Source organism: Haliotis asinina, chromosome 7 (genome assembly GCF_037392515.1).
Source record: "Haliotis asinina isolate JCU_RB_2024 chromosome 7, JCU_Hal_asi_v2, whole genome shotgun sequence".
NCBI lineage: Eukaryota > Metazoa > Mollusca > Gastropoda > Lepetellida > Haliotidae > Haliotis > Haliotis asinina.
In genome coordinates, this window is record NC_090286.1 from 13,340,765 (window position 1) to 13,364,640 (window position 23,876).

Here is a 23,876-nt window from a genome sequence, read left to right on the forward strand (position 1 = left end):
GTTGATAAAATACTAAGGATAAGTATTGTCGTAAGTATTTGAAGAGGTTCATGTGAAGTTGAGAATGGCCTCCAAGAGATTTGTTCGGAATTGCATACAATGAATGTGAGATGCTGGTTTGAAGGAGCGCCGCTGGTGTAGTGGTATCATGCAAGATTCCCATTCTTGCGACCCGGGTTCGATTCCCGGGCGGCGCATGTACTTTTGACGTTTTGGTTATTTTGTGTGACTGTGGCTAGGAGTAGTTGTACTTTCCTGAACGAGAAGAATACTCATAAATTTGTTGCGAACAAAGCTGTAATTAACTGATGATGTTAGTGTGATTTTCTGCACTTGAAAGTTGTACATATTTAGGCATACACTGTGCGAAAGATACAGTTTTTGAACGGTTTTAACAGGAATGAACTAGGTGTTGATAAAGTACTAATAATAAGTATTGTGGAAAGTATTTGAAGAGGTTCACGTGAAGTTGAGACTAGTCTCCAACCGATCTGTTTTGATTTGCATTTGAATAAGTGTGAGAGAGTGGTTTGAGGGAGCGCCGCTGGTGTAGTGGTATCATGCAAGATTCCCATTCTTGCGACCCGGGCGGCGCATGTACTTTTGACGGTTTGGTTATTTTGTGTGACTGTGGATAGGAGTAGTTGTACTTTCCTGAACGAGAAGAATACTTATGAGTTTCTTGCGCTACAACGTTTCTTTGTTTTTTGATGATGTTAGTGTGATTTTCTGTACTTGAACGTTGTATATATTCGTACATACACTGTCCAAGAGCGACAGGTTTTGTGGAAGGTGTAAAGGACACAATGTAGTGGGTGTTGATAAAATACTAAGGATAAGTATTGTTGTAAGTATTTGAAGAGGTTCATGTGAAGTTGAGAATGGCCTCCAAGAGATTTGTTCGGAATTGCATACAATGAATGTGAGATGCTGGTTTGAAGGAGCGCCGCTGGTGTAGTGGTATCATGCAAGATTCCCATTCTTGCGACCCGGGTTCGATTCCCGGGCGGCGCATGTACTTTTGACGTTTTGGTTATTTTGTGTGACTGTGGCTAGGAGTAGTTGTACTTTCCTGAACGAGAAGAATACTCATAAATTTGTTGCGAACAAAGCTGTAATTAACTGATGATGTTAGTGTGATTTTCTGCACTTGAAAGTTGTACATATTTAGGCATACACTGTGCGAAAGATACAGTTTTTGAACGGTTTTAACAGGAATGAACTAGGTGTTGATAAAGTACTAATAATAAGTATTGTGGAAAGTATTTGAAGAGGTTCACGTGAAGTTGAGACTAGTCTCCAACCGATCTGTTTTGATTTGCATTTGAATAAGTGTGAGAGAGTGGTTTGAAGGAGCGCCGCTGGTGTAGTGGTATCATGCAAGATTCCCATTCTTGCGACCCGGGTTCGATTCCCGGGCGGCGCATGTACTTTTGACGTTTTGGTTATTTTGTGTGACTGTGGCTAGGAGTAGTTGTACTTTCCTGAACGAGAAGAATACTCATAAATTTGTTTCGAACAAAGCTCTAATTAACTGATGATGTTAGTGTGATTTTCTGCACTTGAAAGTTGTACATATTTAGGCATACACTGTGCGAAAGATACAGTTTTTGAACGGTTTTAACAGGAATGAACTAGGTGTTGATAAAGTACTAATAATAAGTATTGTGGAAAGTATTTGAAGAGGTTCACGTGAAGTTGAGACTAGTCTCCAACCGATCTGTTTTGATTTGCATTTGAATAAGTGTGAGAGAGTGGTTTGAAGGAGCGCCGCTGGTGTAGTGGTATCATGCAAGATTCCCATTCTTGCGACCCGGGTTCGATTCCCGGGCGGCGCATGTACTTTTGACGGTTTGGTTATTTTGTGTGACTGTGGATAGGAGTAGTTGTAATTTCCTGAACGAGAAGAATACTTATGAGTTTCTTGCTCTACAACGTTTCTTTTTTTTGATGATGTTAGTGTGATTTTCTGTACTTGAACGTTGTATATATTCGTACATACACTGTCCAAGAGCGGCAGGTTTTCTAGGAGGTGTAAAGGACACAATGTAGTGGGTGTTGATAAAATACTAAGGATAAGTATTGTCGTAAGTATTTGAAGAGGTTCATGTGAAGTTGAGAATGGCCTCCAAGAGATTTGTTCGGAATTGCATACAATGAATGTGAGGTGCTGGTTTGAAGGAGCGCCGCTGGTGTAGTGGTATCATGCAAGATTCCCATTCTTGCGACCCGGGTTCGATTCCCGGGCGGCGCATGTACTTTTGACGTTTTGGTTATTTTGTGTGACTGTGGCTAGGAGTAGTTGTACTTTCCTGAACGAGAAGAATACTCATAAATTTGTTGCGAACAAAGCTGTAATTAACTGATGATGTTAGTGTGATTTTCTGCACTTGAAAGTTGTACATATTTAGGCATACACTGTGCGAAAGATACAGTTTTTGAACGGTTTTAACAGGAATGAACTAGGTGTTGATAAAGTACTAATAATAAGTATTGTGGAAAGTATTTGAAGAGGTTCACGTGAAGTTGAGACTAGTCTCCAACCGATCTGTTTTGATTTGCATTTGAATAAGTGTGAGAGAGTGGTTTGAGGGAGCGCCGCTGGTGTAGTGGTATCATGCAAGATTCCCATTCTTGCGACCCGGGCGGCGCATGTACTTTTGACGGTTTGGTTATTTTGTGTGACTGTGGATAGGAGTAGTTGTAATTTCCTGAACGAGAAGAATACTTATGAGTTTCTTGCTCTACAACGTTTCTTTGTTTTTTGATGATGTTAGTGTGATTTTCTGTACTTGAACGTTGTATATATTCGTACATACACTGTCCAAGAGCGACAGGTTTTGTGGAAGGTGTAAAGGACACAATGTAGTGGGTGTTGATAAAATACTAAGGATAAGTATTGTTGTAAGTATTTGAAGAGGTTCATGTGAAGTTGAGAATGGCCTCCAAGAGATTTGTTCGGAATTGCATACAATGAATGTGAGATGCTGGTTTGAAGGAGCGCCGCTGGTGTAGTGGTATCATGCAAGATTCCCATTCTTGCGACCCGGGTTCGATTCCCGGGCGGCGCATGTACTTTTGACGTTTTGGTTATTTTGTGTGACTGTGGCTAGGAGTAGTTGTACTTTCCTGAACGAGAAGAATACTCATAAATTTGTTGCGAACAAAGCTGTAATTAACTGATGATGTTAGTGTGATTTTCTGCACTTGAAAGTTGTACATATTTAGGCATACACTGTGCGAAAGATACAGTTTTTGAACGGTTTTAACAGGAATGAACTAGGTGTTGATAAAGTACTAATAATAAGTATTGTGGAAAGTATTTGAAGAGGTTCACGTGAAGTTGAGACTAGTCTCCAACCGATCTGTTTTGATTTGCATTTGAATAAGTGTGAGAGAGTGGTTTGAAGGAGCGCCGCTGGTGTAGTGGTATCATGCAAGATTCCCATTCTTGCGACCCGGGTTCGATTCCCGGGCGGCGCATGTACTTTTGACGTTTTGGTTATTTTGTGTGACTGTGGCTAGGAGTAGTTGTACTTTCCTGAACGAGAAGAATACTCATAAATTTGTTGCGAACAAAGCTGTAATTAACTGATGATGTTAGTGTGATTTTCTGCACTTGAAAGTTGTACATATTTAGGCATACACTGTGCGAAAGATACAGTTTTTGAACGGTTTTAACAGGAATGAACTAGGTGTTGATAAAGTACTAATAATAAGTATTGTGGAAAGTATTTGAAGAGGTTCACGTGAAGTTGAGACTAGTCTCCAACCGATCTGTTTTGATTTGCATTTGAATAAGTGTGAGAGAGTGGTTTGAAGGAGCGCCGCTGGTGTAGTGGTATCATGCAAGATTCCCATTCTTGCGACCCGGGTTCGATTCCCGGGCGGCGCATGTACTTTTGACGTTTTGGTTATTTTGTGTGACTGTGGCTAGGAGTAGTTGTACTTTCCTGAACGAGAAGAATACTCATAAATTTGTTGCGAACAAAGCTCTAATTAACTGATGATGTTAGTGTGATTTTCTGCACTTGAAAGTTGTACATATTTAGGCATACACTGTGCGAAAGATACAGTTTTTGAACGGTTTTAACAGGAATGAACTAGGTGTTGATAAAGTACTAATAATAAGTATTGTGGAAAGTATTTGAAGAGGTTCACGTGAAGTTGAGACTAGTCTCCAACCGATCTGTTTTGATTTGCATTTGAATAAGTGTGAGAGAGTGGTTTGAAGGAGCGCCGCTGGTGTAGTGGTATCATGCAAGATTCCCATTCTTGCGACCCGGGCGGCGCATGTACTTTTGACGGTTTGGTTATTTTGTGTGACTGTGGATAGGAGTAGTTGTAATTTCCTGAACGAGAAGAATACTTATGAGTTTCTTGCTCTACAACGTTTCTTTTTTTTGATGATGTTAGTGTGATTTTCTGTACTTGAACGTTGTATATATTCGTACATACACTGTCCAAGAGCGACAGGTTTTGTAGAAGGTGTAAAGGACACAATGTAGTGGGTGTTGATAAAATACTAAGGATAAGTATTGTTGTAAGTATTTGAAGAGGTTCATGTGAAGTTGAGAATGGTATCCAAGAGATTTGTTCGGAATTGCATACAATGAATGTGAGATGCTGGTTTGAAGGAGCGCCGCTGGTGTAGTGGTATCATGCAAGATTCCCATTCTTGCGACCCGGGTTCGATTCCCGGGCGGCGCATGTACTTTTGACGTTTTGGTTATTTTGTGTGACTGTGGCTAGGAGTAGTTGTACTTTCCTGAACGAGAAGAATACTCATAAATTTGTTGCCTGCAAAGCTGTAATTAACTGATGATGTTAGTGTGATTTTCTGCACTTGAAAGTTGTACATATTTAGGCATACACTGTGCGAAAGATACAGTTTTTGAAAGGTTTTAACAGGAATGAACTAGGTGTTGATAAAGTACTAATAATAAGTATTGTGGAAAGTATTTGAAGAGGTTCACGTGAAGTTGAGACTAGTCTCCAACCGATTCGTTTTGATTTGCATTTGAATAAGTGTGAGAGAGTGGTTTGAAGGAGCGCCGCTGGTGTAGTGGTATCATGCAAGATTCCCATTCTTGCGACCCGGGTTCGATTCCCGGGCGGCGCATGTACTTTTGACGGTTTGGTTATTTTGTGTGACTGTGGATAGGAGTAGTTGTAATTTCCTGAACGAGAAGAATACTTATGAGTTTCTTGCTCTACAACGTTTCTTTTTTTTGATGATGTTAGTGTGATTTTCTGTACTTGAACGTTGTATATATTCGTACATACACTGTCCAAGAGCGGCAGGTTTTCTAGGAGGTGTAAAGGACACAATGTAGTGGGTGTTGATAAAATACTAAGGATAAGTATTGTCGTAAGTATTTGAAGAGGTTCATGTGAAGTTGAGAATGGCCTCCAAGAGATTTGTTCGGAATTGCATACAATGAATGGGAGATGCTGGTTTGAAGGAGCGCCGCTGGTGTAGTGGTATCATGCAAGATTCCCATTCTTGCGACCCGGGTTCGATTCCCGGGCGGCGCATGTACTTTTGACGTTTTGGTTATTTTGTGTGACTGTGGCTAGGAGTAGTTGTACTTTCCTGAACGAGAAAAATACTCATAAATTTGTTGCGAACAAAGCTCTAATTAACTGATGATGTTAGTGTGATTTTCTGCACTTGAAAGTTGTACATATTTAGGCATACACTATGCGAAAGATACAGTTTTTGAACGGTTTTAACAGGAATGAACTAGGTGTTGATAAAGTACTAATAATAAGTATTGTGGAAAGTATTTGAAGAGGTTCACGTGAAGTTGAGACTAGTCTCCAACCGATCTGTTTTGATTTGCATTTGAATAAGTGTGAGAGAGTGGTTTGAAGGAGCGCCGCTGGTGTAGTGGTATCATGCAAGATTCCCATTCTTGCGACCCGGGCGGCGCATGTACTTTTGACGGTTTGGTTATTTTGTGTGACTGTGGATAGGAGTAGTTGTAATTTCCTGAACGAGAAGAATACTTATGAGTTTCTTGCTCTACAACGTTTCTTTTTTTTTGATGATGTTAGTGTGATTTTCTGTACTTGAACGTTGTATATATTCGTACATACACTGTCCAAGAGCGACAGGTTTTGTGGAAGGTGTAAAGGACACAATGTAGTGGGTGTTGATAAAATACTAAGGATAAGTATTGTTGTAAGTATTTGAAGAGGTTCATGTGAAGTTGAGAATGGCCTCCAAGAGATTTGTTCGGAATTGCATACAATGAATGTGAGATGCTGGTTTGAAGGAGCGCCGCTGGTGTAGTGGTATCATGCAAGATTCCCATTCTTGCGACCCGGGTTCGATTCCCGGGCGGCGCATGTACTTTTGACGTTTTGGTTATTTTGTGTGACTGTGGCTAGGAGTAGTTGTACTTTCCTGAACGAGAAGAATACTCATAAATTTGTTGCGAACAAAGCTGTAATTAACTGATGATGTTAGTGTGATTTTCTGCACTTGAAAGTTGTACATATTTAGGCATACACTGTGCAAAAGATACAGTTTTTGAACGGTTTTAACAGGAATGAACTAGGTGTTGATAAAGTACTAATAATAAGTATTGTGGAAAGTATTTGAAGAGGTTCACGTGAAGTTGAGACTAGTCTCCAACCGATCTGTTTTGATTTGCATTTGAATAAGTGTGAGAGAGTGGTTTGAAGGAGCGCCGCTGGTGTAGTGGTATCATGCAAGATTCCCATTCTTGCGACCCGGGTTCGATTCCCGGGCGGCGCATGTACTTTTGACGTTTTGGTTATTTTGTGTGACTGTGGCTAGGAGTAGTTGTACTTTCCTGAACGAGAAGAATACTCATAAATTTGTTGCGAACAAAGCTGTAATTAACTGATGATGTTAGTGTGATTTTCTGCACTTGAAAGTTGTACATATTTAGGCATACACTGTGCGAAAGATACAGTTTTTGAACGGTTTTAACAGGAATGAACTAGGTGTTGATAAAATACTAATAATAAGTATTGTGGAAAGTATTTGAAGAGGTTCACGTGAAGTTGAGACTAGTCTCCAACCGATCTGTTTTGATTTGCATTTGAATAAGTGTGAGAGAGTGGTTTGAAGGAGCGCCGCTGGTGTAGTGGTATCATGCAAGATTCCCATTCTTGCGACCCGGGTTCGATTCCCGGGAGGCGCATGTACTTTTGACGGTTTGGTTATTTTGTGTGACTGTGGATAGGAGTAGTTGTACTTTCCTGAACGAGAAGAATACTCATAAATTTGTTGCGAACAAAGCTCTAATTAACTGATGATGTTAGTGTGATTTTCTGCACTTGAAAGTTGTACATATTTAGGCATACACTGTGCGAAAGATACAGTTTTTGAAAGGTTTTAACAGGAATGAACTAGGTGTTGATAAAGTACTAATAATAAGTATTGTGGAAAGTATTTGAAGAGGTTCACGTGAAGTTGAGACTAGTCTCCAACCGATCTGTTTTGATTTGCATTTGAATAAGTGTGAGAGAGTGGTTTGAAGGAGCGCCGCTGGTGTAGTGGTATCATGCAAGATTCCCATTCTTGCGAACCGGGAGGCGCATGTACTTTTGACGGTTTGGTTATTTTGTGTGACTGTGGCTAGGAGTAGTTGTAATTTCCTGAACGAGAAGAATACTTATGAGTTTCTTGCTCTACAACGTTTCTTTTTTTTGATGATGTTAGTGTGATTTTCTGTACTTGTACGTTGTATATATTCGTACATACACTGTCCAAGAGCGGCAGGTTTTCTAGGAGGTGTAAAGGACACAATGTAGTGGGTGTTGATAAAATACTAAGGATAAGTATTGTTGTAAGTATTTGAAGAGGTTCATGTGAAGTTGAGAATGGCCTCCAAGAGATTTGTTCGGAATTGCATACAATGAATGTGAGATGCTGGTTTGAAGGAGCGCCGCTGGTGTAGTGGTATCATGCAAGATTCCCATTCTTGCGACCCGGGTTCGATTCCCGGGCGGCGCATGTACTTTTGACGTTTTGGTTATTTTGTGTGACTGTGGCTAGGAGTAGTTGTACTTTCCTGAACGAGAAGAATACTCATAAATTTGTTGCGAACAAAGCTGTAATTAACTGATGATGTTAGTGTGATTTTCTGCACTTGAAAGTTGTACATATTTAGGCATACACTGTGCGAAAGATACAGTTTTTGAACGGTTTTAACAGGAATGAACTAGGTGTTGATAAAGTACTAATAATAAGTATTGTGGAAAGTATTTGAAGAGGTTCACGTGAAGTTGAGACTAGTCTCCAACCGATCTGTTTTGATTTGCATTTGAATAAGTGTGAGAGAGTTGTTTGAAGGAGCGCCGCTGGTGTAGTGGTATCATGCAAGATTCCCATTCTTGCGACCCGGGTTCGATTCCCGGGCGGCGCATGTACTTTTGACGGTTTGGTTATTTTGTGTGACTGTGGCTAGGAGTAGTTGTACTTTCCTGAACGAGAAGAATACTCATAAATTTGTTGCGAACAAAGCTCTAATTAACTGATGATGTTAGTGGGATTTTCTGCACTTGAAAGTTGTACATATTTAGGCATACACTGTGCGAAAGATACAGTTTTTGAACGGTTTTAACAGGAATGAACTAGGTGTTGATAAAGTACTAATAATAAGTATTGTGGAAAGTATTTGAAGAGGTTCACGTGAAGTTGAGACTAGTCTCCAACCGATCTGTTTTGATTTGCATTTGAATAAGTGTGAGAGAGTGGTTTGAGGGAGCGCCGCTGGTGTAGTGGTATCATGCAAGATTCCCATTCTTGCGACCCGGGCGGCGCATGTACTTTTGACGGTTTGGTTATTTTGTGTGACTGTGGATAGGAGTAGTTGTAATTTCCTGAACGAGAAGAATACTTATGAGTTTCTTGCTCTACAACGTTTCTTTTTTTTTGATGATGTTAGTGTGATTTTCTGTACTTGAACGTTGTATATATTCGTACATACACTGTCCAAGAGCGACAGGTTTTGTGGAAGGTGTAAAGGACACAATGTAGTGGGTGTTGATAAAATACTAAGGATAAGTATTGTTGTAAGTATTTGAAGAGGTTCATGTGAAGTTGAGAATGGCCTCCAAGAGATTTGTTCGGAATTGCATACAATGAATGTGAGATGCTGGTTTGAAGGAGCGCCGCTGGTGTAGTGGTATCATGCAAGATTCCCATTCTTGCGACCCGGGTTCGATTCCCGGGCGGCGCATGTACTTTTGACGTTTTGGTTATTTTGTGTGACTGTGGCTAGGAGTAGTTGTACTTTCCTGAACGAGAAGAATACTCATAAATTTGTTGCGAACAAAGCTGTAATTAACTGATGATGTTAGTGGGATTTTCTGCACTTGAAAGTTGTACATATTTAGGCATACACTGTGCAAAAGATACAGTTTTTGAACGGTTTTAACAGGAATGAACTAGGTGTTGATAAAGTACTAATAACAAGTATTGTGGAAAGTATTTGAAGAGGTTCACGTGAAGTTGAGACTAGTCTCCAACCGATCTGTTTTGATTTGCATTTGAATAAGTGTGAGAGAGTGGTTTGAAGGAGCGCCGCTGGTGTAGTGGTATCATGCAAGATTCCCATTCTTGCGACCCGGGTTCGATTCCCGGGAGGCGCATGTACTTTTGACGGTTTGGTTATTTTGTGTGACTGTGGATAGGAGTAGTTGTACTTTCCTGAACGAGAAGAATACTCATAAATTTGTTGCGAACAAAGCTCTAATTAACTGATGATGTTAGTGTGATTTTCTGCACTTGAAAGTTGTACATATTTAGGCATACACTGTGCGAAAGATACAGTTTTTGAAAGGTTTTAACAGGAATGAACTAGGTGTTGATAAAGTACTAATAATAAGTATTGTGGAAAATATTTGAAGAGGTTCACGTGAAGTTGAGACTAGTCTCCAACCGATCTGTTTTGATTTGCATTTGAATAAGTGTGAGAGAGTGGTTTGAAGGAGCGCCGCTGGTGTAGTGGTATCATGCAAGATTCCCATTCTTGCGACCCGGGTTCGATTCCCGGGCGGTGCATGTACTTTTGACGGTTTGGTTATTTTGTGTGACTGTGGATAGGAGTAGTTGTAATTTCCTGAACGAGAAGAATACTTATGAGTTTCTTGCTCTACAACGTTTCTTTTTTTTTGATGATGTTAGTGTGATTTTCTGTACTTGAACGTTGTATATATTCGTACATACACTGTCCAAGAGCGGCAGGTTTTCTAGGAGGTGTAAAGGACACAATGTAGTGGGTGTTGATAAAATACTAAGGATAAGTATTGTCGTAAGTATTTGAAGAGGTTCATGTGAAGTTGAGAATGGCCTCCAAGAGATTTGTTCGGAATTGCATACAATGAATGTGAGATGCTGGTTTGAATGAGCGCCGCTGGTGTAGTGGTATCATGCAAGATTCCCATTCTTGCGACCCGGGTTCGATTCCCGGGCGGCGCATGTACTTTTGACGTTTTGGTTATTTTGTGTGACTGTGGCTAGGAGTAGTTGTACTTTCCTGAACGAGAAGAATACTCATAAATTTGTTGCGAACAAAGCTGTAATTAACTGATGATGTTAGTGTGATTTTCTGCACTTGAAAGTTGTACATATTTAGGCATACACTGTGCGAAAGATACAGTTTTTGAACGGTTTTAACAGGAATGAACTAGGTGTTGATAAAATACTAATAATAAGTATTGTGGAAAGTATTTGAAGAGGTTCACGTGAAGTTGAGACTAGTCTCCAACCGATCTGTTTTGATTTGCATTTGAATAAGTGTGAGAGAGTGGTTTGAAGGAGCGCCGCTGGTGTAGTGGTATCATGCAAGATTCCCATTCTTGCGACCCGGGTTCGATTCCCGGGAGGCGCATGTACTTTTGACGGTTTGGTTATTTTGTGTGACTGTGGATAGGAGTAGTTGTACTTTCCTGAAAGAGAAGAATACTCATAAATTTGTTGCGAACAAAGCTCTAATTAACTGATGATGTTAGTGTGATTTTCTGCACTTGAAAGTTGTACATATTTAGGCATACACTGTGCGAAAGATACAGTTTTTGAAAGGTTTTAACAGGAATGAACTAGGTGTTGATAAAGTACTAATAATAAGTATTGTGGAAAGTATTTGAAGAGGTTCACGTGAAGTTGAGACTAGTCTCCAACCGATCTGTTTTGATTTGCATTTGAATAAGTGTGAGAGAGTGGTTTGAAGGAGCGCCGCTGGTGTAGTGGTATCATGCAAGATTCCCATTCTTGCGACCCGGGAGGCGCATGTACTTTTGACGGTTTGGTTATTTTGTGTGACTGTGGCTAGGAGTAGTTGTAATTTCCTGAACGAGAAGAATACTTATGAGTTTCTTGCTCTACAACGTTTCTTTTTTTTGATGATGTTAGTGTGATTTTCTGTACTTGTACGTTGTATATATTCGTACATACACTGTCCAAGAGCGGCAGGTTTTCTAGGAGGTGTAAAGGACACAATGTAGTGGGTGTTGATAAAATACTAAGGATAAGTATTGTTGTAAGTATTTGAAGAGGTTCATGTGAAGTTGAGAATGGCCTCCAAGAGATTTGTTCGGAATTGCATACAATGAATGTGAGATGCTGGTTTGAAGGAGCGCCGCTGGTGTAGTGGTATCATGCAAGATTCCCATTCTTGCGACCCGGGTTCGATTCCCGGGCGGCGCATGTACTTTTGACGTTTTGGTTATTTTGTGTGACTGTGGCTAGGAGTAGTTGTACTTTCCTGAACGAGAAGAATACTCATAAATTTGTTGCGAACAAAGCTGTAATTAACTGATGATGTTAGTGTGATTTTCTGCACTTGAAAGTTGTACATATTTAGGCATACACTGTGCGAAAGATACAGTTTTTGAACGGTTTTAACAGGAATGAACTAGGTGTTGATAAAGTACTAATAATAAGTATTGTGGAAAGTATTTGAAGAGGTTCACGTGAAGTTGAGACTAGTCTCCAACCGATCTGTTTTGATTTGCATTTGAATAAGTGTGAGAGAGTTGTTTGAAGGAGCGCCGCTGGTGTAGTGGTATCATGCAAGATTCCCATTCTTGCGACCCGGGTTCGATTCCCGGGCGGCGCATGTACTTTTGACGGTTTGGTTATTTTGTGTGACTGTGGCTAGGAGTAGTTGTACTTTCCTGAACGAGAAGAATACTCATAAATTTGTTGCGAACAAAGCTCTAATTAACTGATGATGTTAGTGTGATTTTCTGCACTTGAAAGTTGTACATATTTAGGCATACACTGTGCGAAAGATACAGTTTTTGAACGGTTTTAACAGGAATGAACTAGGTGTTGATAAAGTACTAATAATAAGTATTGTGGAAAGTATTTGAAGAGGTTCACGTGAAGTTGAGACTAGTCTCCAACCGATCTGTTTTGATTTGCATTTGAATAAGTGTGAGAGAGTGGTTTGAAGGAGCGCCGCTGGTGTAGTGGTATCATGCAAGATTCCCATTCTTGCGACCCGGGCGGCGCATGTACTTTTGACGGTTTGGTTATTTTGTGTGACTGTGGATAGGAGTAGTTGTAATTTCCTGAACGAGAAGAATACTTATGAGTTTCTTGCTCTACAACGTTTCTTTTTTTTTGATGATGTTAGTGTGATTTTCTGTACTTGAACGTTGTATATATTCGTACATACACTGTCCAAGAGCGACAGGTTTTGTGGAAGGTGTAAAGGACACAATGTAGTGGGTGTTGATAAAATACTAAGGATAAGTATTGTTGTAAGTATTTGAAGAGGTTCATGTGAAGTTGAGAATGGCCTCCAAGAGATTTGTTCGGAATTGCATACAATGAATGTGAGATGCTGGTTTGAAGGAGCGCCGCTGGTGTAGTGGTATCATGCAAGATTCCCATTCTTGCGACCCGGGTTCGATTCCCGGGCGGCGCATGTACTTTTGACGTTTTGGTTATTTTGTGTGACTGTGGCTAGGAGTAGTTGTACTTTCCTGAACGAGAAGAATACTCATAAATTTGTTGCGAACAAAGCTGTAATTAACTGATGATGTTAGTGTGATTTTCTGCACTTGAAAGTTGTACATATTTAGGCATACACTGTGCAAAAGATACAGTTTTTGAACGGTTTTAACAGGAATGAACTAGGTGTTGATAAAGTACTAATAATAAGTATTGTGGAAAGTATTTGAAGAGGTTCACGTGAAGTTGAGACTAGTCTCCAACCGATCTGTTTTGATTTGCATTTGAATAAGTGTGAGAGAGTGGTTTGAAGGAGCGCCGCTGGTGTAGTGGTATCATGCAAGATTCCCATTCTTGCGACCCGGGTTCGATTCCCGGGAGGCGCATGTACTTTTGACGGTTTGGTTATTTTGTGTGACTGTGGATAGGAGTAGTTGTACTTTCCTGAACGAGAAGAATACTCATAAATTTGTTGCGAACAAAGCTCTAATTAACTGATGATGTTAGTGTGATTTTCTGCACTTGAAAGTTGTACATATTTAGGCATACACTGTGCGAAAGATACAGTTTTTGAAAGGTTTTAACAGGAATGAACTAGGTGTTGATAAAGTACTAATAATAAGTATTGTGGAAAATATTTGAAGAGGTTCACGTGAAGTTGAGACTAGTCTCCAACCGATCTGTTTTGATTTGCATTTGAATAAGTGTGAGAGAGTGGTTTGAAGGAGCGCCGCTGGTGTAGTGGTATCATGCAAGATTCCCATTCTTGCGACCCGGGTTCGATTCCCGGGCGGTGCATGTACTTTTGACGGTTTGGTTATTTTGTGTGACTGTGGATAGGAGTAGTTGTAATTTCCTGAACGAGAAGAATACTTATGAGTTTCTTGCTCTACAACGTTTCTTTTTTTTTGATGATGTTAGTGTGATTTTCTGTACTTGAACGTTGTATATATTCGTACATACACTGTCCAAGAGCGGCAGGTTTTCTAGGAGGTGTAAAGGACACAATGTAGTGGGTGTTGATAAAATACTAAGGATAAGTATTGTCGTAAGTATTTGAAGAGGTTCATGTGAAGTTGAGAATGGCCTCCAAGAGATTTGTTCGGAATTGCATACAATGAATGTGAGATGCTGGTTTGAATGAGCGCCGCTGGTGTAGTGGTATCATGCAAGATTCCCATTCTTGCGACCCGGGTTCGATTCCCGGGCGGCGCATGTACTTTTGACGTTTTGGTTATTTTGTGTGACTGTGGCTAGGAGTAGTTGTACTTTCCTGAACGAGAAGAATACTCATAAATTTGTTGCGAACAAAGCTCTAATTAACTGATGATGTTAGTGTGATTTTCTGCACTTGAAAGTTGTACATATTTAGGCATACACTGTGCGAAAGATACAGTTTTTGAACGGTTTTAACAGGAATGAACTAGGTGTTGATAAAGTACTAATAATAAGTATTGTGGAAAGTATTTGAAGAGGTTCACGTGAAGTTGAGACTAGTCTCCAACCGATCTGTTTTGATTTGCATTTGAATAAGTGTGAGAGAGTGGTTTGAAGGAGCGCCGCTGGTGTAGTGGTATCATGCAAGATTCCCATTCTTGCGACCCGGGAGGCGCATGTACTTTTGACGGTTTGGTTATTTTGTGTGACTGTGGCTAGGAGTAGTTGTAATTTCCTGAACGAGAAGAATACTTATGAGTTTCTTGCTCTACAACGTTTCTTTTTTTTGATGATGTTAGTGTGATTTTCTGTACTTGTACGTTGTATATATTCGTACATACACTGTCCAAGAGCGGCAGGTTTTCTAGGAGGTGTAAAGGACACAATGTAGTGGGTGTTGATAAAATACTAAGGATAAGTATTGTTGTAAGTATTTGAAGAGGTTCATGTGAAGTTGAGAATGGCCTCCAAGAGATTTGTTCGGAATTGCATACAATGAATGTGAGATGCTGGTTTGAAGGAGCGCCGCTGGTGTAGTGGTATCATGCAAGATTCCCATTCTTGCGACCCGGGTTCGATTCCCGGGCGGCGCATGTACTTTTGACGTTTTGGTTATTTTGTGTGACTGTGGCTAGGAGTAGTTGTACTTTCCTGAACGAGAAGAATACTCATAAATTTGTTGCGAACAAAGCTCTAATTAACTGATGATGTTAGTGTGATTTTCTGCACTTGAAAGTTGTACATATTTAGGCATACACTGTGCGAAAGATACAGTTTTTGAACGGTTTTAACAGGAATGAACTAGGTGTTGATAAAGTACTAATAATAAGTATTGTGGAAAATATTTGAAGAGGTTCACGTGAAGTTGAGACTAGTCTCCAACCGATCTGTTTTGATTTGCATTTGAATAAGTGTGAGAGAGTGGTTTGAAGGAGCGCCGCTGGTGTAGTGGTGTCATGCAAGATTCCCATTCTTGCGACCCGGGTTCGATTCCCGGGCGGTGCATGTACTTTTGACGGTTTGGTTATTTTGTGTGACTGTGGATAGGAGTAGTTGTACTTTCCTGAACGAGAAGAATACTTATGAGTTTCTTGCTCTACAATGTTTCTTTTTTTTGATGATGTTAGTGTGATTTTCTGTACTTGAACGTTGTATATATTCGTACATACACTGTCCAAGAGCGGCAGGTTTTCTAGGAGGTGTAAAGGACACAATGTAGTGGGTGTTGATAAAATACTAAGGATAAGTATTGTCGTAAGTATTTGAAGAGGTTCATGTGAAGTTGAGAATGGCCTCCAAGAGATTTGTTCGGAATTGCATACAATGAATGTGAGATGCTGGTTTGAAGGAGCGCCGCTGGTGTAGTGGTATCATGCAAGATTCCCATTCTTGCGACCCGGGTTCGATTCCCGGGCGGCGCATGTACTTTTGACGTTTTGGTTATTTTGTGTGACTGTGGCTAGGAGTAGTTGTACTTTCCTGAACGAGAAGAATACTCATAAATTTGTTGCGAACAAAGCTGTAATTAACTGATGATGTTAGTGTGATTTTCTGCACTTGAAAGTTGTACATATTTAGGCATACACTGTGCGAAAGATACAGTTTTTGAACGGTTTTAACAGGAATGAACTAGGTGTTGATAAAGTACTAATAATAAGTATTGTGGAAAGTATTTGAAGAGGTTCACGTGAAGTTGAGACTAGTCTCCAACCGATCTGTTTTGATTTGCATTTGAATAAGTGTGAGAGAGTGGTTTGAAGGAGCGCCGCTGGTGTAGTGGTATCATGCAAGATTCCCATTCTTGCGACCTGGGTTCGATTCCCGGGCGGCGCATGTACTTTTGACGGTTTGTTTATTTTGTGTGACTGTGGATAGGAGTAGTTGTACTTTCCTGAACGAGAAGAGAGTTTCTTGCTCTACAACGTTTCTTTTTTTTGATGATGTTAGTGTGATTTTCTGTACTTGAACGTTGTATATATTCGTACATACACTGTCCAAGAGTGGCAGGTTTTCTAGGAGGTGTAAAGGACACAATGTAGTGGGTGTTGATAAAATACTAAGGATAAGTATTGTTGTAAGTATTTGAAGAGGTTCATGTGAAGTTGAGAATGGCCTCCAAGAGATTTGTTCGGAATTGCATACAATGAATGTGAGATGCTGGTTTGAAGGAGCGCCGCTGGTGTAGTGGTATCATGCAAGATTCCCATTCTTGCGACCCGGGTTCGATTCCCGGGCGGCGCATGTACTTTTGACGTTTTGGTTATTTTGTGTGACTGTGGCTAGGAGTAGTTGTACTTTCCTGAACGAGAAGAATACTCATAAATTTGTTGCGAACAAAGCTGTAATTAACTGATGATGTTAGTGTGATTTTCTGCACTTGAAAGTTGTACATATTTAGGCATACACTGTGAGAAAGATACAGTTTTTGAACGGTTTTAACAGGAATGAAGTAGGTGTTGATAAAGTACTAATAATAAGTATTGTGGAAAGTATTTGAAGAGGCTCACGTGAAGTTGAGACTAGTCTCCAACCGATCTGTTTTGATTTGCATTTGAATAAGTGTGAGAGAGTGGTTTGAAGGAGCGCCGCTGGTGTAGTGGTATCATGCAAGATTCCCATTCTTGCGACCCGGGTTCGATTCCCGGGCGGTGCATGTACTTTTGACGGTTTGGTTATTTTGTGTGACTGTGGATAGGAGTAGTTGTACTTTCCTGAACGAGAAGAATACTTATGAGTTTCTTGCTCTACAATGTTTCTTTTTTTTGATGATGTTAGTGTGATTTTCTGTACTTGAACGTTGTATATATTCGTACATACACTGTCCAAGAGCGGCAGGTTTTCTAGGAGGTGTAAAGGACACAATGTAGTGGGTGTTGATAAAATACTAAGGATAAGTATTGTCGTAAGTATTTGAAGAGGTTCATGTGAAGTTGAGAATGGCCTCCAAGAGATTTGTTCGGAATTGCATACAATGAATGTGAGATGCTGGTTTGAAGGAGCGCCGCTGGTGTAGTGGTATCATGCAAGATTCCCATTCTTGCGACCCGGGTTCGATTCCCGGGCGGCGCATGTACTTTTGACGTTTTGGTTATTTTGTGTGACTGTGGCTAGGAGTAGTTGTACTTTCCTGAACGAGAAGAATACTCATAAATTTGTTGCGAACAAAGCTGTAATTAACTGATGATGTTAGTGTGATTTTCTGCACTTGAAAGTTGTACATATTTAGGCATACACTGTGCGAAAGATACAGTTTTTGAACGGTTTTAACAGGAATGAACTAGGTGTTGATAAAGTACTAATAATAAGTATTGTGGAAAGTATTTGAAGAGGTTCACGTGAAGTTGAGACTAGTCTCCAACCGATCTGTTTTGATTTGCATTTGAATAAGTGTGAGAGAGTGGTTTGAAGGAGCGCCGCTGGTGTAGTGGTATCATGCAAGATTCCCATTCTTGCGACCTGGGTTCGATTCCCGGGCGGCGCATGTACTTTTGACGGTTTGTTTATTTTGTGTGACTGTGGATAGGAGTAGTTGTACTTTCCTGAACGAGAAGAGAGTTTCTTGCTCTACAACGTTTCTTTTTTTTGATGATGTTAGTGTGATTTTCTGTACTTGAACGTTGTATATATTCGTACATACACTGTCCAAGAGTGGCAGGTTTTCTAGGAGGTGTAAAGGACACAATGTAGTGGGTGTTGATAAAATACTAAGGATAAGTATTGTTGTAAGTATTTGAAGAGGTTCATGTGAAGTTGAGAATGGCCTCCAAGAGATTTGTTCGGAATTGCATACAATGAATGTGAGATGCTGGTTTGAAGGAGCGCCGCTGGTGTAGTGGTATCATGCAAGATTCCCATTCTTGCGACCCGGGTTCGATTCCCGGGCGGCGCATGTACTTTTGACGTTTTGGTTATTTTGTGTGACTGTGGCTAGGAGTAGTTGTACTTTCCTGAACGAGAAGAATACTCATAAATTTGTTGCGAACAAAGCTGTAATTAACTGATGATGTTAGTGTGATTTTCTGCACTTGAAAGTTGTACATATTTAGGCATACACTGTGCGAAAGATACAGTTTTTGAACGGTTTTAACAGGAATGAACTAGGTGTTGATAAAGTACTAATAATAAGTATTGTGGAAAGTATTTGAAGAGGTTCACGTGAAGTTGAGACTAGTCTCCAACCGATCTGTTTTGATTTGCATTTGAATAAGTGTGAGAGAGTGGTTTGAAGGAGCGCCGCTGGTGTAGTGGTATCATGCAAAATTCCCATTCTTGCGACCCGGGTTCGATTCCCGGGCGGCGCATGTACTTTTGACGGTTTGGTTATTTTGTGTGACTGTGGATAGGAGTAGTTGTAATTTCCTGAACGAGAAGAATACTTATGAGTTTCTTGCTCTACAACGTTTCGTTTTTTGATGATGTTAGTGTGATTTTCTGTACTTGAACGTTGTATATATTCGTACATACACTGTCCAAGAGCGGCAGGTTTTCTAGGAGGTGTAAAGGACACAATGTAGTGGGTGTTGATAAAATACTAAGGATAAGTATTGTCGTAAGTATTTGAAGAGGTTCATGTGAAGTTGAGAATGGCCTCCAAGAGATTTGTTCGGAATTGCATACAATGAATGTGAGATGCTGGTTTGAAGGAGCGCCGCTGGTGTAGTGGTATCATGCAAGATTCCCATTCTTGCGACCCGGGTTCGATTCCCGGGCGGCGCATGTACTTTTGACGTTTTGGTTATTTTGTGTGACTGTGGCTAGGAGTAGTTGTACTTTCCTGAACGAGAAGAATACTCATAAATTTGTTGCGAACAAAGCTGTAATTAACTGATGATGTTAGTGTGATTTTCTGCACTTGAAAGTTGTACATATTTAGGCATACACTGTGCGAAAGATACAGTTTTTGAACGGTTTTAACAGGAATGAACTAGGTGTTGATAAAGTACTAATAATAAGTATTGTGGAAAGTATTTGAAGAGGTTCACGTGAAGTTGAGACTAGTCTCCAACCGATCTGTTTTGATTTGCATTTGAATAAGTGTGAGAGAGTGGTTTGAAGGAGCGCCGCTGGTGTAGTGGTATCATGCAAGATTCCCATTCTTGCGACCCGGACGGCGCATGTACTTTTGACGGTTTGGTTATTTTGTGTGACTGTGGATAGGAGTAGTTGTAATTTCCTGAACGAGAAGAATATTTATGAGTTTCTTGCTCTACAACGTTTCTTTTTTTTTGATGATGTTAGTGTGATTTTCTGTACTTGAACGTTGTATATATTCGTACATACACTGTCCAAGAGCGACAGGTTTTGTGGAAGGTGTAAAGGACACAATGTAGTGGGTGTTGATAAAATACTAAGGATAAGTATTGTTGTAAGTATTTGAAGAGGTTCATGTGAAGTTGAGAATGGCCTCCAAGAGATTTGTTCGGAATTGCATACAATGAATGTGAGATGCTGGTTTGAAGGAGCGCCGCTGGTGTAGTGGTATCATGCAAGATTCCCATTCTTGCGACCTGGGTTCGATTCCCGGGGGGCGCATGTACTTTTGACGTTTTGGTTATTTTGTGTGACTGTGGCTAGGAGTAGTTGTACTTTCCTGAACGAGAAGAATACTCATAAATTTGTTGCGAACAAAGCTGTAATTAACTGATGATGTTAGTGTGATTTTCTGCACTTGAAAGTTGTACATATTTAGGCATACACTGTGAGAAAGATACAGTTTTTGAACGGTTTTAACAGGAATGAACTAGGTGTTGATAAAGTACTAATAATAAGTATTGTGGAAAGTATTTGAAGAGGTTCACGTGAAGTTGAGACTAGTCTCCAACCGATCTGTTTTGATTTGCATTTGAATAAGTGTGAGAGAGTGGTTTGAAGGAGCGCCGCTGGTGTAGTGGTATCATGCAAGATTCCCATTCTTGCGACCCGGGTTCGATTCCCGGGCGGCGCATGTACTTTTGACGGTTTGGTTATTTTGTGTGACTGTGGATAGGAGTAGTTGTACTTTCCTGAACGAGAAGAATACTCATAAATTTGTTGCGAACAAAGCTGTAATTAACTGATGATGTTAGTGTGATTTTCTGCACTTGAAAGTTGTACATATTTAGGCATACACTGTGCGAAAGATACAGTTTTTGAACGGTTTTAACAGGAATGAACTAGGTGTTGATAAAGTACTAATAATAAGTATTGTGGAAAGTATTTGAAGAGGTTCACGTGAAGTTGAGACTAGTCTCCAACCGATCTGTTTTGATTTGCATTTGAATAAGTGTGAGAGAGTGGTTTGAAGGAGCGCCGCTGGTGTAGTGGTATCATGCAAGATTCCCATTCTTGCGACCCGGGCGGTGCATGTACTTTTGACGGTTTGGTTATTTTGTGTGACTGTGGATAGGAGTAGTTGTAATTTCCTGAACGAGAAGAATACTTATGAGTTTCTTGCTCTACAACGTTTCTTTTTTTTTTGATGATGTTAGTGTGATTTTCTGTACTTGAACGTTGTATATATTCGTACATACACTGTCCAAGAGCGACAGGTTTTGTGGAAGGTGTAAAGGACACAATGTAGTGGGTGTTGATAAAATACTAAGGATAAGTATTGTTGTAAGTATTTGAAGAGGTTCATGTGAAGTTGAGAATGGCCTCCAAGAGATTTGTTCGGAATTGCATACAATGAATGTGAGATGCTGGTTTGAAGGAGCGCCGCTGGTGTAGTGGTATCATGCAAGATTCCCATTCTTGCGACCCGGGTTCGATTCCCGGGGGGCGCATGTACTTTTGACGTTTTGGTTATTTTGTGTGACTGTGGCTAGGAGTAGTTGTACTTTCCTGAACGAGAAGAATACTCATAAATTTGTTGCGAACAAAGCTCTAATTAACTGATGATGTTAGTGTGATTTTCTGCACTTGAAAGTTGTACATATTTAGGCATACACTGTGAGAAAGATACAGTTTTTGAAAGGTTTTAACAGGAATGAACTAGGTGTTGATAAAGTACTAATAATAAGTATTGTGGAAAGTATTTGAAGAGGTTCACGTGAAGTTGAGACTAGTCTCCAACCGATCTGTTTTGATTTGCATTTGAATAAGTGTGAGAGAGTGGTTTGAAGGAGCGACGCTGGTGTAGTGGTATCATGCAAGATTCCCATTCTTGCGACCCGGGTTCGATTCCCGGGCGGCGCATGTACTTCTGACGGTTTGGTTATTTTGTGTGACTGTGGCTAGGAGTAGTTGTACTTTCCTGAACGAGAAGAATACTTATGAGTTTCTTGCTCTAGAACGTTTCTTTTTTTTGATGATGTTAGTGTGATTTTCTGTACTTGTACGTTGTATATATTCGTACATACACTGTCCAAGAGCGGCAGGTTTTCTAGGAGGTGTAAAGGACACAATGTAGTGGGTGTTGATAAAATACTAAGGATAAGCATTGTTGTAAGTATTTGAAGAGTTTCATGTGAAGTTGAGAATGGCCTCCAAGAGATTTGTTCGGAATTGCATACAATGAATGTGAGATGCTGGTTTGAAGGAGCGCCGCTGGTGTAGTGGTATCATGCAAGATTCCCATTCTTGCGACCCGGGTTCGATTCCCGGGCGGCGCATGTACTTTTGACGTTTTGGTTATTTTGTGTGACTGTGGCTAGGAGTAGTTGTACTTTCCTGAACGAGAAGAATACTCATAAATTTGTTGCGAACAAAGCTGTAATTAACTGATGATGTTAGTGTGATTTTCTGCACTTGAAAGTTGTACATATTTAGGCATACACTGTGCGAAAGATACAGTTTTTGAACGGTTTTAACAGGAATGAACTAGGTGTTGATAAAGTACTAATAATAAGTATTGTGGAAAGTATTTGAAGAGGTTCACGTGAAGTTGAGACTAGTCTCCAACCGATCTGTTTTGATTTGCATTTGAATAAGTGTGAGAGAGTGGTTTGAAGGAGCGCCGCTGGTGTAGTGGTATCATGCAAGATTCCCATTCTTGCGACCCGGGCGGCGCATGTACTTTTGACGGTTTGGTTATTTTGTGTGACTGTGGCTAGGAGTAGTTGTACTTTCCTGAACGAGAAGAATACTTATGAGTTTCTTGCTCTACAACGTTTCTTTTTTTTGATGATGTTAGTGTGATTTTCTGTACTTGTACGTTGTATATATTCGTACATACACTGTCCAAGAGCGGCAGGTTTTCTAGGAGGTGTAAAGGACACAATGTAGTGGGTGTTGATAAAATACTAAGGATAAGCATTGTTGTAAGTATTTGAAGAGTTTCATGTGAAGTTGAGAATGGCCTCCAAGAGATTTGTTCGGAATTGCATACAATGAATGTGAGATGCTGGTTTGAAGGAGCGCCGCTGGTGTAGTGGTATCATGCAAGATTCCCATTCTTGCGACCCGGGTTCGATTCCCGGGCGGCGCATGTACTTTTGACGTTTTGGTTATTTTGTGTGACTGTGGCTAGGAGTAGTTGTACTTTCCTGAACGAGAAGAATACTCATAAATTTGTTGCGAACAAAGCTCTAATTAACTGATGATGTTAGTGTGATTTTCTGCACTTGAAAGTTGTACATATTTAGGCATACACTGTGCGAAAGATACAGTTTTTGAACGGTTTTAACAGGAATGAACTAGGTGTTGATAAAGTACTAATAATAAGTATTGTGGAAAGTATTTGAAGAGGTTCACGTGAAGTTGAGACTAGTCTCCAACCGATCTGTTTTGATTTGCATTTGAATAAGTGTGAGAGAGTGGTTTGAAGGAGCGCCGCTGGTGTAGTGGTATCATGCAAGATTCCCATTCTTGCGACCCGGGTTCGATTCCCGGGCGGCGCATGTACTTTTGACGGTTTGGTTATTTTGTGTGACTGTGGCTAGGAGTAGTTGTACTTTCCTGAACGAGAAGAATACTTATGAGTTTCTTGCTCTACAACGTTTCTTTTTTTTTGATGATGTTAGTGTGATTTTCTGTACTTGAACGTTGTATATATTCGTACATACACTGTCCAAGAGCGACAGGTTTTCTAGGAGGTGTAAAGGACACAATGTAGTGGGTGTTGATAAAATACTAAGGATAAGTATTGTTGTAATATTTGAAGAGGTTCATGTGAAGTTGAGAATGGCCTCCAAGAGATTTGTTCGGAATTGCATACAATGAATGTGAGATGCTGGTTTGAAGGAGCGCCGCTGGTGTAGTGGTATCATGCAAGATTCCCATTCTTGCGACCTGGGTTCGATTCCCGGGCGGCGCATGTACTTTTGACGGTTTGGTTATTTTGTGTGACTGTGGATAGGAGTAGTTGTAATTTCCTGAACGAGAAGAATACTTATGAGTTTCTTGCTCTACAACGTTTCTTTTTTTTGATGATGTTAGTGTGATTTTCTGTACTTGAACGTTGTATATATTCGTACATACACTGTCCAAGAGCGACAGGTTTTCTAGGAGGTGTAAAGGACACAATGTAGTGGGTGTTGATAAAATACTAAGGATAAGTATTGTTGTAAGTATTTGAAGA

The 23,876-nt window shown here is 40.2% G+C and overlaps 46 non-coding genes across 46 annotated transcripts; all 46 read left to right on the forward strand.

Annotated features, from left to right (window-relative positions):
* Positions 1–126: 126 nt before the first annotated feature.
* Trnag-ccc (transfer RNA glycine (anticodon CCC)) lies at positions 127–197 on the forward strand. The gene has a single exon. It is a non-coding gene; the product is annotated as a tRNA-Gly (tRNA).
* A 746-nt stretch (positions 198–943) lies between these two features.
* On the forward strand, positions 944–1,014 carry Trnag-ccc (transfer RNA glycine (anticodon CCC)). Its single transcript has one exon. It is a non-coding gene; the product is annotated as a tRNA-Gly (tRNA).
* A 341-nt stretch (positions 1,015–1,355) lies between these two features.
* Positions 1,356–1,426, forward strand: Trnag-ccc (transfer RNA glycine (anticodon CCC)). Its single transcript has one exon. It is a non-coding gene; the product is annotated as a tRNA-Gly (tRNA).
* A 341-nt stretch (positions 1,427–1,767) lies between these two features.
* On the forward strand, positions 1,768–1,838 carry Trnag-ccc (transfer RNA glycine (anticodon CCC)). The gene has a single exon. It is a non-coding gene; the product is annotated as a tRNA-Gly (tRNA).
* A 345-nt stretch (positions 1,839–2,183) lies between these two features.
* On the forward strand, positions 2,184–2,254 carry Trnag-ccc (transfer RNA glycine (anticodon CCC)). The gene has a single exon. It is a non-coding gene; the product is annotated as a tRNA-Gly (tRNA).
* A 746-nt stretch (positions 2,255–3,000) lies between these two features.
* Trnag-ccc (transfer RNA glycine (anticodon CCC)) lies at positions 3,001–3,071 on the forward strand. The gene has a single exon. It is a non-coding gene; the product is annotated as a tRNA-Gly (tRNA).
* Positions 3,072–3,412: 341 nt separating this feature from the next.
* Positions 3,413–3,483, forward strand: Trnag-ccc (transfer RNA glycine (anticodon CCC)). The gene has a single exon. It is a non-coding gene; the product is annotated as a tRNA-Gly (tRNA).
* A 341-nt stretch (positions 3,484–3,824) lies between these two features.
* Positions 3,825–3,895, forward strand: Trnag-ccc (transfer RNA glycine (anticodon CCC)). The gene has a single exon. It is a non-coding gene; the product is annotated as a tRNA-Gly (tRNA).
* Positions 3,896–4,639: 744 nt separating this feature from the next.
* Trnag-ccc (transfer RNA glycine (anticodon CCC)) lies at positions 4,640–4,710 on the forward strand. Its single transcript has one exon. It is a non-coding gene; the product is annotated as a tRNA-Gly (tRNA).
* A 341-nt stretch (positions 4,711–5,051) lies between these two features.
* Positions 5,052–5,122, forward strand: Trnag-ccc (transfer RNA glycine (anticodon CCC)). Its single transcript has one exon. It is a non-coding gene; the product is annotated as a tRNA-Gly (tRNA).
* Positions 5,123–5,467: 345 nt separating this feature from the next.
* On the forward strand, positions 5,468–5,538 carry Trnag-ccc (transfer RNA glycine (anticodon CCC)). Its single transcript has one exon. It is a non-coding gene; the product is annotated as a tRNA-Gly (tRNA).
* Positions 5,539–6,283: 745 nt separating this feature from the next.
* Positions 6,284–6,354, forward strand: Trnag-ccc (transfer RNA glycine (anticodon CCC)). Its single transcript has one exon. It is a non-coding gene; the product is annotated as a tRNA-Gly (tRNA).
* A 341-nt stretch (positions 6,355–6,695) lies between these two features.
* On the forward strand, positions 6,696–6,766 carry Trnag-ccc (transfer RNA glycine (anticodon CCC)). Its single transcript has one exon. It is a non-coding gene; the product is annotated as a tRNA-Gly (tRNA).
* A 341-nt stretch (positions 6,767–7,107) lies between these two features.
* Positions 7,108–7,178, forward strand: Trnag-ccc (transfer RNA glycine (anticodon CCC)). The gene has a single exon. It is a non-coding gene; the product is annotated as a tRNA-Gly (tRNA).
* Positions 7,179–7,922: 744 nt separating this feature from the next.
* Trnag-ccc (transfer RNA glycine (anticodon CCC)) lies at positions 7,923–7,993 on the forward strand. The gene has a single exon. It is a non-coding gene; the product is annotated as a tRNA-Gly (tRNA).
* Positions 7,994–8,334: 341 nt separating this feature from the next.
* Trnag-ccc (transfer RNA glycine (anticodon CCC)) lies at positions 8,335–8,405 on the forward strand. The gene has a single exon. It is a non-coding gene; the product is annotated as a tRNA-Gly (tRNA).
* Positions 8,406–9,150: 745 nt separating this feature from the next.
* Positions 9,151–9,221, forward strand: Trnag-ccc (transfer RNA glycine (anticodon CCC)). Its single transcript has one exon. It is a non-coding gene; the product is annotated as a tRNA-Gly (tRNA).
* Positions 9,222–9,562: 341 nt separating this feature from the next.
* On the forward strand, positions 9,563–9,633 carry Trnag-ccc (transfer RNA glycine (anticodon CCC)). Its single transcript has one exon. It is a non-coding gene; the product is annotated as a tRNA-Gly (tRNA).
* Positions 9,634–9,974: 341 nt separating this feature from the next.
* On the forward strand, positions 9,975–10,045 carry Trnag-ccc (transfer RNA glycine (anticodon CCC)). The gene has a single exon. It is a non-coding gene; the product is annotated as a tRNA-Gly (tRNA).
* A 346-nt stretch (positions 10,046–10,391) lies between these two features.
* On the forward strand, positions 10,392–10,462 carry Trnag-ccc (transfer RNA glycine (anticodon CCC)). The gene has a single exon. It is a non-coding gene; the product is annotated as a tRNA-Gly (tRNA).
* Positions 10,463–10,803: 341 nt separating this feature from the next.
* Positions 10,804–10,874, forward strand: Trnag-ccc (transfer RNA glycine (anticodon CCC)). The gene has a single exon. It is a non-coding gene; the product is annotated as a tRNA-Gly (tRNA).
* Positions 10,875–11,618: 744 nt separating this feature from the next.
* Positions 11,619–11,689, forward strand: Trnag-ccc (transfer RNA glycine (anticodon CCC)). The gene has a single exon. It is a non-coding gene; the product is annotated as a tRNA-Gly (tRNA).
* Positions 11,690–12,030: 341 nt separating this feature from the next.
* Positions 12,031–12,101, forward strand: Trnag-ccc (transfer RNA glycine (anticodon CCC)). Its single transcript has one exon. It is a non-coding gene; the product is annotated as a tRNA-Gly (tRNA).
* Positions 12,102–12,846: 745 nt separating this feature from the next.
* On the forward strand, positions 12,847–12,917 carry Trnag-ccc (transfer RNA glycine (anticodon CCC)). The gene has a single exon. It is a non-coding gene; the product is annotated as a tRNA-Gly (tRNA).
* A 341-nt stretch (positions 12,918–13,258) lies between these two features.
* Positions 13,259–13,329, forward strand: Trnag-ccc (transfer RNA glycine (anticodon CCC)). The gene has a single exon. It is a non-coding gene; the product is annotated as a tRNA-Gly (tRNA).
* Positions 13,330–13,670: 341 nt separating this feature from the next.
* Positions 13,671–13,741, forward strand: Trnag-ccc (transfer RNA glycine (anticodon CCC)). Its single transcript has one exon. It is a non-coding gene; the product is annotated as a tRNA-Gly (tRNA).
* Positions 13,742–14,087: 346 nt separating this feature from the next.
* Trnag-ccc (transfer RNA glycine (anticodon CCC)) lies at positions 14,088–14,158 on the forward strand. Its single transcript has one exon. It is a non-coding gene; the product is annotated as a tRNA-Gly (tRNA).
* Positions 14,159–14,902: 744 nt separating this feature from the next.
* Trnag-ccc (transfer RNA glycine (anticodon CCC)) lies at positions 14,903–14,973 on the forward strand. Its single transcript has one exon. It is a non-coding gene; the product is annotated as a tRNA-Gly (tRNA).
* Positions 14,974–15,314: 341 nt separating this feature from the next.
* Trnag-ccc (transfer RNA glycine (anticodon CCC)) lies at positions 15,315–15,385 on the forward strand. The gene has a single exon. It is a non-coding gene; the product is annotated as a tRNA-Gly (tRNA).
* Positions 15,386–15,730: 345 nt separating this feature from the next.
* Trnag-ccc (transfer RNA glycine (anticodon CCC)) lies at positions 15,731–15,801 on the forward strand. The gene has a single exon. It is a non-coding gene; the product is annotated as a tRNA-Gly (tRNA).
* Positions 15,802–16,142: 341 nt separating this feature from the next.
* On the forward strand, positions 16,143–16,213 carry Trnag-ccc (transfer RNA glycine (anticodon CCC)). Its single transcript has one exon. It is a non-coding gene; the product is annotated as a tRNA-Gly (tRNA).
* Positions 16,214–16,550: 337 nt separating this feature from the next.
* Trnag-ccc (transfer RNA glycine (anticodon CCC)) lies at positions 16,551–16,621 on the forward strand. Its single transcript has one exon. It is a non-coding gene; the product is annotated as a tRNA-Gly (tRNA).
* A 341-nt stretch (positions 16,622–16,962) lies between these two features.
* Positions 16,963–17,033, forward strand: Trnag-ccc (transfer RNA glycine (anticodon CCC)). The gene has a single exon. It is a non-coding gene; the product is annotated as a tRNA-Gly (tRNA).
* A 345-nt stretch (positions 17,034–17,378) lies between these two features.
* Positions 17,379–17,449, forward strand: Trnag-ccc (transfer RNA glycine (anticodon CCC)). Its single transcript has one exon. It is a non-coding gene; the product is annotated as a tRNA-Gly (tRNA).
* Positions 17,450–17,790: 341 nt separating this feature from the next.
* Trnag-ccc (transfer RNA glycine (anticodon CCC)) lies at positions 17,791–17,861 on the forward strand. Its single transcript has one exon. It is a non-coding gene; the product is annotated as a tRNA-Gly (tRNA).
* A 337-nt stretch (positions 17,862–18,198) lies between these two features.
* Trnag-ccc (transfer RNA glycine (anticodon CCC)) lies at positions 18,199–18,269 on the forward strand. The gene has a single exon. It is a non-coding gene; the product is annotated as a tRNA-Gly (tRNA).
* A 341-nt stretch (positions 18,270–18,610) lies between these two features.
* Positions 18,611–18,681, forward strand: Trnag-ccc (transfer RNA glycine (anticodon CCC)). The gene has a single exon. It is a non-coding gene; the product is annotated as a tRNA-Gly (tRNA).
* Positions 18,682–19,025: 344 nt separating this feature from the next.
* Positions 19,026–19,096, forward strand: Trnag-ccc (transfer RNA glycine (anticodon CCC)). Its single transcript has one exon. It is a non-coding gene; the product is annotated as a tRNA-Gly (tRNA).
* A 745-nt stretch (positions 19,097–19,841) lies between these two features.
* Positions 19,842–19,912, forward strand: Trnag-ccc (transfer RNA glycine (anticodon CCC)). The gene has a single exon. It is a non-coding gene; the product is annotated as a tRNA-Gly (tRNA).
* A 341-nt stretch (positions 19,913–20,253) lies between these two features.
* Positions 20,254–20,324, forward strand: Trnag-ccc (transfer RNA glycine (anticodon CCC)). Its single transcript has one exon. It is a non-coding gene; the product is annotated as a tRNA-Gly (tRNA).
* Positions 20,325–21,070: 746 nt separating this feature from the next.
* Positions 21,071–21,141, forward strand: Trnag-ccc (transfer RNA glycine (anticodon CCC)). The gene has a single exon. It is a non-coding gene; the product is annotated as a tRNA-Gly (tRNA).
* A 341-nt stretch (positions 21,142–21,482) lies between these two features.
* Trnag-ccc (transfer RNA glycine (anticodon CCC)) lies at positions 21,483–21,553 on the forward strand. Its single transcript has one exon. It is a non-coding gene; the product is annotated as a tRNA-Gly (tRNA).
* Positions 21,554–21,898: 345 nt separating this feature from the next.
* Trnag-ccc (transfer RNA glycine (anticodon CCC)) lies at positions 21,899–21,969 on the forward strand. The gene has a single exon. It is a non-coding gene; the product is annotated as a tRNA-Gly (tRNA).
* A 744-nt stretch (positions 21,970–22,713) lies between these two features.
* Trnag-ccc (transfer RNA glycine (anticodon CCC)) lies at positions 22,714–22,784 on the forward strand. Its single transcript has one exon. It is a non-coding gene; the product is annotated as a tRNA-Gly (tRNA).
* Positions 22,785–23,125: 341 nt separating this feature from the next.
* Positions 23,126–23,196, forward strand: Trnag-ccc (transfer RNA glycine (anticodon CCC)). The gene has a single exon. It is a non-coding gene; the product is annotated as a tRNA-Gly (tRNA).
* Positions 23,197–23,541: 345 nt separating this feature from the next.
* Trnag-ccc (transfer RNA glycine (anticodon CCC)) lies at positions 23,542–23,612 on the forward strand. The gene has a single exon. It is a non-coding gene; the product is annotated as a tRNA-Gly (tRNA).
* Positions 23,613–23,876: the final 264 nt, after the last annotated feature.